Source organism: Oncorhynchus mykiss, chromosome 12 (assembly GCF_057628025.1).
Source record: "Oncorhynchus mykiss isolate SJ-2025 chromosome 12, ASM5762802v1, whole genome shotgun sequence".
NCBI classification, from domain to species: Eukaryota; Metazoa; Chordata; class Actinopteri; order Salmoniformes; family Salmonidae; genus Oncorhynchus; species Oncorhynchus mykiss.
Genome location: NC_143033.1, coordinates 76932887 through 76946557, shown reverse-complemented (window position 1 = coordinate 76946557; position 13671 = coordinate 76932887).

Genomic DNA, 13671 nt, shown 5'->3' with positions numbered 1-13671 from the left:
TCTGGCCATCTATAACAGAATGTGACACCAGCGTGAACACAGCATGGCACACTGGGAATAAAGTACAGTACAGCAGTCTGTCCATTATCCTTGTGTTTAAAATGTCTTTTTTTTTTTTGTGACACAATAGTTTAGGAGGTCTTTCAGAGGTAGTGATATGAAATTAGCTATTATTTTTGAATGTGCCATGGTGTTTCATAGTCAGGCGGTACAGTCCGGTACAGCGTCCCAGCAGAATAAATAGTGGGGGTACACCATACTGCTAAAACATGAGCCTATCACATGAGTAAAACAAAATGTCAACAAAACTGTATGCTGTTACACCCCTTTTTTTAAATCACGGAAGTCAGAGGCATGAAAAATGAGGGAATGGACTTGAAAACGTGAGGTAGCTTATAGCCTACGCTCCAAAATGCAATGTGGTTCGACGAGAACACTGACATTTTGGCAAGGCAGAGATGAGTGGCCGACACCGAGACACGCACGGACAGCAGTGGACGCATAAACTCTGGCCTAATGACAATCACCAAATGTCATTACACTTTTTGGTGTTTTATGTAACAGATGTCTCTTTCCTTTCACCACTCTTTTGGATGCTGGAAATATGTTGCAAGTGAATGAACGTACGCTGGTAGTCTAGTAAAGGAGCCCTTTGAAGTGATTATTTGACAATCAGACTGGTTGTGTTTATGTCACAATAAAGGTAATACATTTTAAATGATTCATCTTTATGAATAGGCCCACAGAGATCCTATTGAATTAATAGGGATTCTATATGTAATTCTATGATTAGCCCCATAAAATGTTTGGTGCAGGCCCATGAGTTCCAGTACAGGGAAGAAATTCATTCTACTTTCACCCTACCTCCCACTTTCAGTTTTACTCACGGAAACTGCCTGCAATAACAACAATTCTAGAAAATAGAAACAGCATATGATTTGAGAAAGATGTTGTGCTTCAGTATTATGATGCAGGATCACTTTCCACTCCCGTTTTGGCTTTCACATTCTTCTAGGACTTAACTTTGCAGGATGAGAGTGGGCCCCAGGTTGGCCAGGTTGGCCTAACATTGTGTGATGGTTAGTAACTCTGATGGGTTTGACAGACTTTGGGGTTTCTAGCTTGGTCCCCCTTGCCTCTCCCTGCTGTACGGTTCTGTCATCAGCACCAGCCAGACGTGCTCCCAGCCGCCTGGTCTACCGCCTTCTCCTCCTGCTCCCCAAAGACAGCCTGCTCAGCTGCTCTGAACCAGCACAGGAACACAGGAGTAGAGGGGAACATGTTGGAGCCTGTATCCCATGGCTCGATGACAGGCCCCTCTGAAGCCTTTCCAAGGCAGGCCTCTTGCAATTAAGGGAGAAGGAAGTGGTCGCAGTCTGTTACCAAGCACCAGGCTGCTAGGATAAATCTGGAGAAGAGGGAGAAAAGACCCAGAGCTGAAGGCGGTTACTGCACCTCCTAGAAAACAAGTCCATTTAAACCAGCTGTCAGTCAACTGTCAGGCCTATCATCTGTTGTGAGGCTGATAGACTGGGAGATGTGGAGATGTGTGGCCTTAAGGACTGGGTTTATTTATGCTAGCCCATATCGCAGCTGATCAAATTATGGGAGATAAGTGATCTTGGACTAGCAGTGTATGTTCTTTATTATATATTTCCTCATATTAAGGCTGGCCTTTCTCTCTAGTTTTGGTCTGTTGCCACTCCTGAGAAAAGATGATACTGTATATTTCAATCGGAGAAATGCAATGCATGCTTGGGTGGTGATGTACTAACTGCTGATCTCTGCACCCCAGCAGTGCCTCCCTGTGTGGATCAGTCAGTCAGTCAAAGTTTTGGAGGCCTGCCAGAGACAGCAGTGTGCTTGTGGAGTTGTGGTCTTATATGTAAGCATGGCAGAAATAGGTGAAGGGCACGCAGGAAGTTGCCAGTGGGGGTAAGTTGATATCAGTAACTTAAGGATGGCATAAACATTCCCAGATCTAATATTTGCATGGCTCGTTTTTATGATGTCATGGCAGCTGTCCTGTAGTACTTTTATCACTTGCTCTTGTGTGACCAAGTGATCTAATGGTCCAGAGTTAGAAGATATGTGGAGATCTGATTGGTTTTATTGAAGATATCATCGTTATCAAGAACTTTGATTTTATTATCTCTCAATAATTTGGGAATGTATACTGGGCTATTCCACGGTAATGGAATAACAGAATGAGACTTTGATTATTCACTTTAATAGTACGCCAAACAAAAAACATTGATTGTGAAGTTAAACAAACCATACAACTCCATGCACATGGACTAGTTTTAACAATGTCCACTGACAACTGTACAAAAACAGACTTACTCAAACAGTTCAGGTGTAAAGTTTGGTGACAGAATGACGGTAGAATTTCCCTCAGTTTATGTGACGTTTTCCAAACTCCCTGTTAAATGTCTACCCTGAATTAAGATTTAAAGATATCTGCAGAAAGAATAGGGTGTCAGCTATGATAAAACACATTTTGGTTATTGAACTACAGTAAATTAAGTTGATTAACCTCTGGTTAGAGAATGATGGTAACAGAATGACATCATGAGTCCCTGATCTATACAATACAGAAAGGCTTCATTTTGAATGTCCTGATTAAGTAGAAAAATGGAATAACCTCCTTTGTATGTTTGGCTATTATTCTACACACTGGCTATTATTCGAATGAGCTCCGCCCCCAAACAAGACCAAATTTGGTTTGACCGGACCAAATCTGTACCAATCATAGACGTCTATGTTTCACAAGTTTGGACGTCAAAGTACAGCACAGTAGAGAAGAGTATAGTACAGTAGACTAGAGTAAAGTGCAGTACAGATCACTAGAGTAGATTACAGTACAGTGTAGTTCAGTAAAGTACAGTGCAATACAGTAAATGACACTGTACTCTACTCTAGGGTGTTATACTGTACTGTGCTGTTCAAACTTGTGAAACAGAAACATATGATTGGTTCAGATTTGGACTGACCAAATTTCAACTACTTTTCACTGTCCATGGACGTTCAGTGTCGGTCGATGGTCAGTGGGTGAGAGGGCTGGTTACAGTAAATTAAAATAGATAGGGCTCATGGATAGGTATCAGTAAGAGCTCGGAGAGCTGACATTAACTGGAGAGAGAGAGAGAGAGAAGAGCGAGAGAAGCAGGAGTTGTCCAGAATGGTTTCACACTCTTGCTTTAATCACCGCGAGGCAGAAATAATAAAACATTTATGAGCTGAACATAACAGTAGCCAGTGGAAGGGAGGACAGGAGCAGGTGGCCCAATTGTGGTTTGTGACTACTATGAATACCCATTGTAGCCAATTCAGTTGCATTCATTCTGGTAAAAATGTTTGGGTCATTCTGTTACTGATTTGGAAACAGAATGATGCATTTTAATCACTTAATACATCATAAACAACTAATTGGTGCGTCTACCTTTACTTGTTACTTCTGTAAACTTTCATTATTCTCCCTCTTCATGAGAGGAGAGAAATAAACAAATATCTTAGATATGTGGGTTTTTGGTAATGAAATTTCAAGGCACAAGGCAATGTTTCTTAAACGTACAGAAGGCAGAAAAACATATCCTAAACTAAATATAAGTGTTTATTAGTTGGCAGGGGTCTTTACTTCAACATTATTTTGTTTTAATGTACTTCTGATACCTTTTAAGACTTGTTCTGACAGATGTTTCCTAAGACCCCTTTTCCATCTGTTTGACCGGAAATCAAGGCCTTTGCTTATTCCTAATTCTTAGAATGAAAATGGTTGAAAAATGTATATACAGTGCATTCAAAAAGTATTCAGACCCCTTGACTTTTTTTAAACATTTTTGTTACGTTACAGCCTTATTCTAAAATGGATTAAATATTTTTTCCCCTCATCAATCTACACACACTACCTCGTAATGACAAAGCAAAAACAGGTTGTTAGACATTTCTTCAAATGGATTCAAAATAAAACTGAAATATCTCATTTACATAAGTATTCAGACCCTTTACTCAGTACTTTGTTGAAGCACCTTTGGCAGCGATTACAGCCTCAAGTCTTCTTGGGTATGACGCTACAAGCTTGGCACACCCATTCTTCTCTGCAGATTCTCTCAAGCTCTGTCAGGTTGGATGGGGAGCGTTGCTGTATAGCTATTTTCAGGTCTCTCCAGAGATTTTCGATCAGGTTCAAGTCCGGGCTCTCGCTGGGCCATTCAAGGACATTCAGAGACTTGTCCCGAAGCCACTACTGCGTTGTCTTGGCTGTGTGCTTAGGGTAATTGTCCTGTAGGAAGGAGAACCTTCTCCCCAGTCTGAGGTCCTGAGCACTCTGGAGCAGGTTTTCATCAAGGATCTCTCTGTACTTTGCTCTGCTCATCTTTCCCTCGACCCCAACTAGTCTCCCTGCCACTGAAAAACAGCCCCACAGCATGACGCTCCACCACCATGCTTCACCATAGGGATGGTGCCAGGTTTTCTCCAGATGTGTCATTTGGCATTCAGGTCAAAGAGTTAAATATTGGTTTCATCAGACCAGAGAGTCTTGTTTCTCATGGTCTGAGAGTCCTTTAGGTGCCCTTTGGCAAACTACAAGTATGCTGTCATGTGCCTTTTACTGAGGAGTGGCTTCCGTCTGGCCACTCAACCATAAAGGCCTGGTTGGTGGAATGCTGCAGAGATGGTTGTCCTTCTGGAAGGTTCTCCCATCTCCACATAGGAACTCTGGAGCTCTGTCAGAGTGACCATCAGGTTGTTTTGTCACCTCCCTGACCAAGGCCCTTCTCCCCCGATCGCTCAGTTTGGCCGGGCAGACAGCTCTAGGAAGAGTCCTGGTGGTTCTAAACTTCTTCCATTTAAGAATGATGGAGGCCACTGTGTTCTTTGGGATCTTCAATGCTGCAGACATTTTTTGGTACCCTACCAAAGATCTGTGCCTCGACACAATCCTGTCTCGGAGTTCTACAGACAATTCCTTCAACCTCATGACTTGGTTTTTGCTCTGACATGCACTGTCAACTGTGGGACCGTATATCGGCAGGTGTGTGCAAATCATGTCCAATCAATTGATTTTATCACAGGTGGACTCCAATCAAGTTCTAGAAACATCTCAAGGATGATCAATTGAAACAGGATGCACCTGAGCTCAATTTCGAGTCTCATAGCAAAGGATCTGAATATGTACAGTATGCAAATAAGGTATTTCTGTTTTTTATTTTTAATACATTTGCAAATAATTCTATAAACCTGTTTCGCTTTGTCATTATGGGGTTTTGTGTGTATATTGATGAGGAACATTTTTAGTTAATCCGTTTTAGAATAAGGTTGTAACGTAACAAAATGTGGAAATAGGGGAAGGGGTCTGAATACTTTCCGAATGCACTGTATGCCTTAATTTCTAAAACACAGACTCTTAGCCACCAAATTTGATATGCTCATATGAACTTCACATGTTAGTGCTCATAGTTTTTTTTTTTACATGGAAATGCCCTACTTTTTATGTGGCAATAGAGAAAAGGGTAGCTGGTCATTATCCCAAAATAACAGAGAGCTAAACCATTTTTGAGTACGTCAATTCCTTGCCTTACTTTAGTACTTTGAGTACATCAACATTGCAAATCAAACACTTCTATGCCTTGAGGGCAGCATGTTGAAGTTATTGGAAGATCATGTGTGGCCAATGTGGAAACCAGGTGTCCATTAATTCCTATTGGCGACAAGTCTGTGACTGACTGATGGTGAGCCGAGGTGGACGCCAGACACAAACCCCCAGGGCAGCTCTGGTAGTAGAGGCCAGGGATGGTTGGATGACTCTGTCATATATCTGATCTGCTGGTCTGGCTGAGGCCATCGTTGCCATGCTCTGGCTTTATCTGTTGGCTCAGTTATCTGTGTTTCCTGTGACTGTCAGCAGTGTGGATGGGCTCTGGGCTGGGCCTGGCAGCTTGGCAGTGCCACTGATGAGTTAAATGGGCTGGGTGGGTTGTGGTGGGTAGAGCTTGGCTGTCCTTTTTAATTCTGGCCTTCTTTCATCTCTGAGGTGAACACAGCTATGACGATGCTTCTTTGCAGGGACGCCAAATGACCTGTCTGTGATGCACAGATGGTTGGTCTCCGTACAACAACCAGAATACATCAGCCAGCGCAAGGCAGCACAGACTGTCTAAATATCTTATAGCACTGTGACTCACAGCCCCCTAATTGCACTGAACTAAAATATAAATGCAACATGTAAAGTGTTGGTCTCATGTTTCATGAGCTGAAATAAAAGATCCCAGAAATGTTCCATACTGTATGCACAAAAATTGTCCCCCGCACAAGGTGCACCTGTGTAATGATCATGATGTTTAATCAGCTTCTAGATATGCCACACCTGTCAGGTGGATGGATTATCTTGACAAAGGAGAAATGCTCACTACCAGGGATGTAAACACATTTGTGCACAACATTTGAGAGAAATAAGCTTTTTGTGCGTATGGAACATTTTTGGGATCTTTTATTTCAGCTCATGAAACATGAGACCAACACTTTACATGTTGCGTTTATAGTTTTGTTCGGTATACTTTGAATTGACTCAAGCATATTTGAAGCCACTAACCAATCATAAAGCCTTAACATGAGGGTTGTATTCTAGTCCATACAGACTAGAATACACTCTTGGCATTCTTATCCATACAGAATACAAATACATTTTTGTTTTCCATTGAAAAAGGTTTCACTACGGTGTGCCCTACTGAACATGATCCAGGAGGAATTCACTCTGACCCACCAGTGACTTCTGACACAGCATTTAGAAAATCATTTGCTTGCTGTTTGTAAAAAGGTGTTTGGAAGATGTATTGCTTTCATAGAAATACCCTGAAGCTGTCAATGCAGGCATCTCTGTAAGACAACATATTAACTGTGCTTTCACATGGTGCGATATGCAATGATTTACCTATTAAATGTTTTAAACAGACAGATGGCAACCCTCTCATGTTTCAGTGGAGCACCTGCTTGGCTTAGTGTGCTCGGTGTACCACACCAAGGAGAGGGAGCAAAGTCATACTGTTTGGGAGTATTAAATCCTGCATGCTTTTCATTATGCTTCCCCTCATGCCAAATGTATATTATCTTCATACTACACTGAACAGAAATATAAATACAACATGTAAAGTGTTGTTTCATGAGCTCAGACATTTTCCATACACACAAAAAGCTTATTTGTCTCAAATGTTGTGCATAAACTTGTTTACATCCCTGTTAGTGAACATTTCTCATTTGCCAAGATAATATATCCACCTGACAGGTGTGGCATATCAAGAAGCTGATTAAACAGCATGATCATTACACAGGTGCAACTTGTGCTGGGGACAATGAAAGGCCACTAAAATGTGCAGTTTTGTCACACAACACAATGCCACATATGTCTCAAGATTTGAGGTAGCATGCAATTGGCATGCTGACTGCAGGAATGTCCACCAGAGCTGTTTCCAGAAAATGTCATGTCAATTTCTCTACCATAAGCCATCTCCAATGTCCATTTTAGAGATTTTAGCAGTACGTCCAACCGGCCTCACAACTGCAGACCACATCTAAACCACGCCAGCCCAGGACCTCCACATCCAGTTCCTTCACCTGCGGGATCGTCCAGCCACCCAGACAGCTGATAAAACTGTGGGTTTGTAAAACTGAAGAATTTCTGCACAAACTGTCAGAAGCCGTCTCAGTGAAGCTCATCTGCATGCTCGTTGTCCTCACCAGGGTCTTGACTTGACTGTAACCGACTTCAGTGGGCAAATGCTCACCTTCAATGTCCACTGACACGCTGGAGAAGTGTGCTCTTCACAGAGATACCGTGACGAGATCCTGAAGCCCATTGTCGTGCCATTCACCCACCGCCATCACCTCATATTTCAACATGATAATGCATGCAATGCCCCATGTCGCAAGGATCTGTGCACAATTCCTCGAAGCTGAAAATCTCCCAGTTCTTCCATGGCCTGCATACTCACACATTAAGCATGTTTGGGATGCTCTGGATCGATGTGTATGACAGTGTGTTACAGTTCCCACCAACTTCGCACAGCCATTGCAGAGGACTGTTACAACATTCCACAGGCCACAATCAATAGCCTGATCAACTCTATGCGAAGGAGATTACTAGGGGTTACATGTTGGTTTTCTGATGCACTCTCCTACCTTTTTTAAAATGGTATCTGTGACCAACAGATGCATATCTCTATTCCCATTCATGTGAAATCCAAAGATTAGGGCCTAATTAATTTATTTAATTGACTGATTTCCTAATATGAAATATTTTAAATTGTTGCAGTTATATTTTTGTTCAGTGTATTAACTCTCTCCACAGCAGCTCATCATCCCTCACGTTAATCTTTAAGGACAAACACCATGAATTAAGCACTGTCATAACCCATTTAGAAGAGCAGAGAGCCGACAACTAACAGTACACAGACCTGAAGCCAACGTTAGACTCAAAGGAACTATGATGAAAATAGCTGCTGCAGTACCACACAATGTAAATAAATCATAACTAAACCCCAACATGAAATTTTAAGGCAAGTAGCCACAACTTTAGAACACAGTGTTTTCTGACACTGACTCTTCTGTTCGCCTCACTGAACCTTTGCTAAATTTAACCTGATATCTCTGTCAGCTGACAAGCAGATCCAAACGTTACTAATCAGAGGCTCCATAGTCCTGTACTCTAGTTTTCCCTGCTCTCCCTCCCTCTCTCTCTCGCGCGCACTGTCTCGCTCTCTTTGAATATTATAAATCACAGAGTATTGGTGGTTTCATTCAGTTAGTAGTGGCTTAAAATGTTTATTTTGCTACAGTGGCAGGTCAATGGCATGCTTGCTGCTTCTTATTGGTTGGATAGACTTGCATTTTTCAGAGGACCAAAGGGACTGCAGCTGAGTGAATCAGAGAGAAATGCTAGAAACATTTAATTGAATGATTTAATAATCTCTTCCCTTTGCTCAAGCACTTGAGCAGTAATGTATTTAGGTTTCTCTCCATTAAACTGGTACATTGATTCTACATTGAAAGGGTGGTGTCATGTTTTACTGAATTAAACTATAGTTGACAAACTGCCTAAAATCTTTGGATGTCTTTCACAAATGCTGTTCGTTTCGGATCATAGTCTGTTTTCTGTGTTTGAAGTGGTTGTCCATACTGTTATTCATCAGCTACAGAAGCAGTTATGGCTACCCAAGTGATTTTGGCACGTAATCTTATCTACAGCTACCTGTTTGTTTCAGTTGGCATCAGACTTCTTCTTCAGAACATTCCATGGATTCTAGCCCAGGTGCTCTCTACAGCGCTCAATCACCTTTATCAGCAATCCAGCCTTGAGTTGATCTTTCACCTGTTAATGAAAAACAGTCACTGAGGTCTCTTGTTACTAATTGATGAGAAGAAGCCATATGCGAGGCCTTAAGATGACGGCAGAGCCTAATCTTCATCTGCCTCCTTTCTGTTTGATGAGGTTAATATTTAATAGATGATCATGAATATTTCACACGACTCCTTTCTTGCGTGGTGCAACAGAGGTGTCAGGTGAGCGCAGATACTCAGTGGGAGGGAGAGGCAGGGTTACTGCTCAACATCCGCTGGAATTGGGCTCCAAGAGTCTCCGAGAGGCCCCTGGCCGGCTCCGCCTAACTGTCAGAGATACGCTTTGATCAGAAACATCTGTCCAACCTGTTCACATTTAGTCTCTCAACGTTGTGTGGTTCTCAAGAAAGCAGCCCATTCTGATCAAACTAGAGATACAGAAACTGGGACGTGGGAGGTATTTTCAGTCGGTCAAGAGGCTGAGTGGGATCTGAGTGGGATCTAAGTGGGAATCGAGAGGTTGAAAGAGAATTCTGAATAGAGTTGAAAGAGCTGTAATGAAAGAGGAGGAAAAGACAAAGGAAATGACTAAAGACCCTATGCTGTCACTGTAACTGCATAATACTGACCCATAGTCTCTGTTTAACATGTGTTTGTGGTTTTACACCCTAACTGTATGTGCAGATATGGCTTCAATCAGGTTTATTGGCCTACCGTGCTCAATAACGACAAAATATTAACGTCACCTCGCAAGCTTCTCAAACAATATCATAAGCAAAACACACAAGCATCTGTTGCTCACAGATAATAGCAATTGTATTGTTGATTGATTGAGCGAGCGAGACCATAGTTTTAGAAGGAGGATGTTTTCACACAAAGGGGACTCTCCCCTTGACCATTGAGTTTCTTGGTGTAGCCTGATAACAGCGTCCTTGTCTCAAGTCTCACCTGCAAGCCCTCCTGTTAAACAACAGCCATTAGGCCAGGCAGGCAGGTGGTGGAAGCAAGGCTCTCTGCAGCCCACAGTCTGCTGCTAATGCTCTGATCATAGCTAGGGAATCACATTCTGTGTGCCTGCAGCCACAACTGTTTTTTGTTTGATCTTTATTTTACCCCAATGACTCTTTTGGAGGCCTCACTCTGCTCTACTTATCCAGCTGCTCAATGTGAGAATGGGATGGATGGTTTTCTCCTTGTTTGGTTGTTTGATCTGAATGCAACCTCTGGCTGCTTCGTTTGTATTCTTCATGCCTATTATTAATGTATTATAATCTGTGAAAGTGAGATTTCATTGGGTTGGAATTCAATATACAGTATAAATTACCAGTCAAAAGTTTGGACACACCTACTCATTCAAGGGTTTTTCTTTATTTTTACTATTTTCTACATTGTAGAATAATAGTGAAGACATTAACTATGAAATAACACATATGGAATCATGTAGTAAACAAAAGTGTTAAACAAATCAAAACATATTTTAGATTTAAACTTCTTCAAAGTAGCCACCCTTTGCCTTGATGACAGCTTTGCGCACTCTTGGCATTCTCTCAACTAGCTTCATGAGGAATGCTTTTCCAACAGTCTTGAAGGAGTTCCCACATATGTTGAGCACTTGTTGGCTGCTTTTCCTTCACTCTGCAGTCCAACTCATCCTAAACCATCTCAATTGGGTTGAGGTCGGGTGATTGTGGAGGCCAGGTCATCTGATGCAGCACTCCATCACTCTCCTTGGTCAAAAATCCCGTACATAGCCTGGAGGTGTGTTTTGGGTCATTGTCCTGTTGAAAAACAAATGATAGTCCCATTAAGCACAAACCAGATGGAATGGCATATCACTGCAAAATTCTGTGGTAGCCATGCTGGTTAAGTGTGCCTTGAATTCTAAATAAATCACTGACAGTGTTACCAGCAAAGCACCATCACACCTCCTCCATACTTCAAGGTGGGAACCACACATGCAGAAATCATCCGTTCACCTACTCTGCGTCTCACAAAGACAAGGCAGTTGGAACCAAAAATCTCAAATTTGGACTCATGAGACCGAAGGACAGATTTGTCTATTGCTCATGTTTCATGAACCAAGCAACTCTGTTCTTCTTATTGGTGTCCTTTAGTAGTGATTTACGCAGTCTCCTCTGAACAGTTGATGTTAAGATGTGTCTGTTATTTGAACTCTGTGAAGCATTTATTTGGGCTGCAATCTAAGGTGCAGTTAACTCTAATGATTTTATCCTCTGCAGCAGAGGTAACTCTGGGGCTTTCTTTCCTGTGGCGGTCCTCATGATACAGTTTCATCATAACGCTTGATGGTTTTTGCGACTGCACTTGAAGAAACTTTCAAAGTTGTTGAAATGTTCCGTATTGATGACCTTCATGTCTTAAAGTAATGAAGGACTGTCATTTCTCTTTGCTTATTTGAGCTGTTCTTGCCATAATCTGGACTTGGTCTTTTACCAAACTTCTAAATGCCACCCCTACATTGTCACAACACATCTGATTGGCTCAAAAAGATTAAGGAAATAAATTCCACAAATTAACTTTTAACAAGGCACGCCTATTAATTGAAATGCATTCTAGGTGACAACCTCATGAAGCTGGTTGAGAGAATGCCAAGAGTGTGCAAAGCTGTCATCAAGGCAAACAGTGGCTATTTTGAAGAATCTCAAATATAAAATGTATTTTGATTTGTTGAACACTTTTTTGGTTACTTCATGATTCCATATGTGTTATTTCATAGTTTTGATGTCTTCGCTATTATTCTACAATGTAGAAAATAGTCAAAATAAAGAAAAACCCTGTAATGAGTAGGCGTGTCCAAGCGTTTGACCGATACTGTATATACAAAAGTCAACTTTGCAGAGTATCACTGTATAGGGTACTTGTTGAGATGTCTCAGTGGCAGCTGGTGTATGGGTTACAGGGCGTATGGAGGGTGAAACATTTGACAAGTGAGCTGACTTTGAATCTAGATGGAGCAGAGGCTGTGGCTTTACATTGAACATCACAGCCACTGAGAGTAGGCTACTCAAGGATTGTCAATAAGTCATTCTGACAGGCTCTATCTGAGTCTCTTTTCATGCTAGCTGCTCTTTTACAGTGCCTTGCGAAAGTATTCGGCCCCCTTGAACTTTGCGACCTTTTGCCACATTTCAGGCTTCAAACATAAAGATATAAAACTGTATTTTTTTGTGAAGAATCAGCAACAAGTGGGACACAATCATGAAGTGGAACGACATTTATTGGATATTTCAAACTTTTTTAACAAATCCAAAACTGAAAAATTGGGCGTGCAAAATTATTCAGCCCCTTTACTTTCAGTGCAGCAAACTCTCTCCAGACGTTCAGTGAGGATCTCTGAATGATCCAATGTTGACCTAAATGACTAATGATGATAAATACAATCCACCTGTGTGTAATCAAGTCTCCGTATAAATGCACCTGCACTGTGATAGTCTCAGAGGTCCGTTAAAAGCGCAGAGAGCATCATGAAGAACAAGGAACACACCAGGCAGGTCCGAGATACTGTTGTGAAGAAGTTTAAAGCCGGATTTGGATACAAAAAGATTTCCCAAGCTTTAAACATCCCAAGGAGCACTGTGCAAGCGATAATATTGAAATGGAAGGAGTATCAGACCACTGCAAATCTACCAAGACCTGGCCGTCCCTCTAAACTTTCAGCTCATAAAAGGAGAAGACTGATCAGAGATGCAGCCAAGAGGCCCATGATCACTCTGGATGAACTGCAGAGATCTACAGCTGAGGTGGGAGACTCTGTCCATAGGACAACAATCAGTCGTATATTGCACAAATCTGGCCTTTATGGAAGAGTGGCAAGAAGAAAGCCATTTCTTAAAGATAGCCATAAAAAGTGTCGTTTAAAGTTTGCCACAAGCCACCTGGGAGACACACCAAACATGTGGAAGAAGGTGCTCTGGTCAGATGAAAACAAAATTGAACTTTTTGGCAACAATGCAAAACGTTATGTTTGGCGTAAAAGCAACACAGCTGAACACACCATCCCCACTGTCAAACATGGTGGTGGCAGCATCATGGTTTGGGCCTGCTTTTCTTCAGCAGGGACAGGGAAGATGGTTAAAATTGATGGGAAGATGGATGGAGCCAAATACAGGACCATTCTGGAAGAAAACCTGATGGAGTCTGCAAAAGACCTGAGACTGGGACGGAGATTTGTCTTCCAACAAGACAATGATCCAAAACATAAAGCAAAATCTACAATGGAATGGTTCAAAAATAAACATATCCAGGTGTTAGAATGGCCAAGTCAAAGTCCAGACCTGAATCCAATCGAGAATCTGTGGAAAGAACTGAAAACTGCTG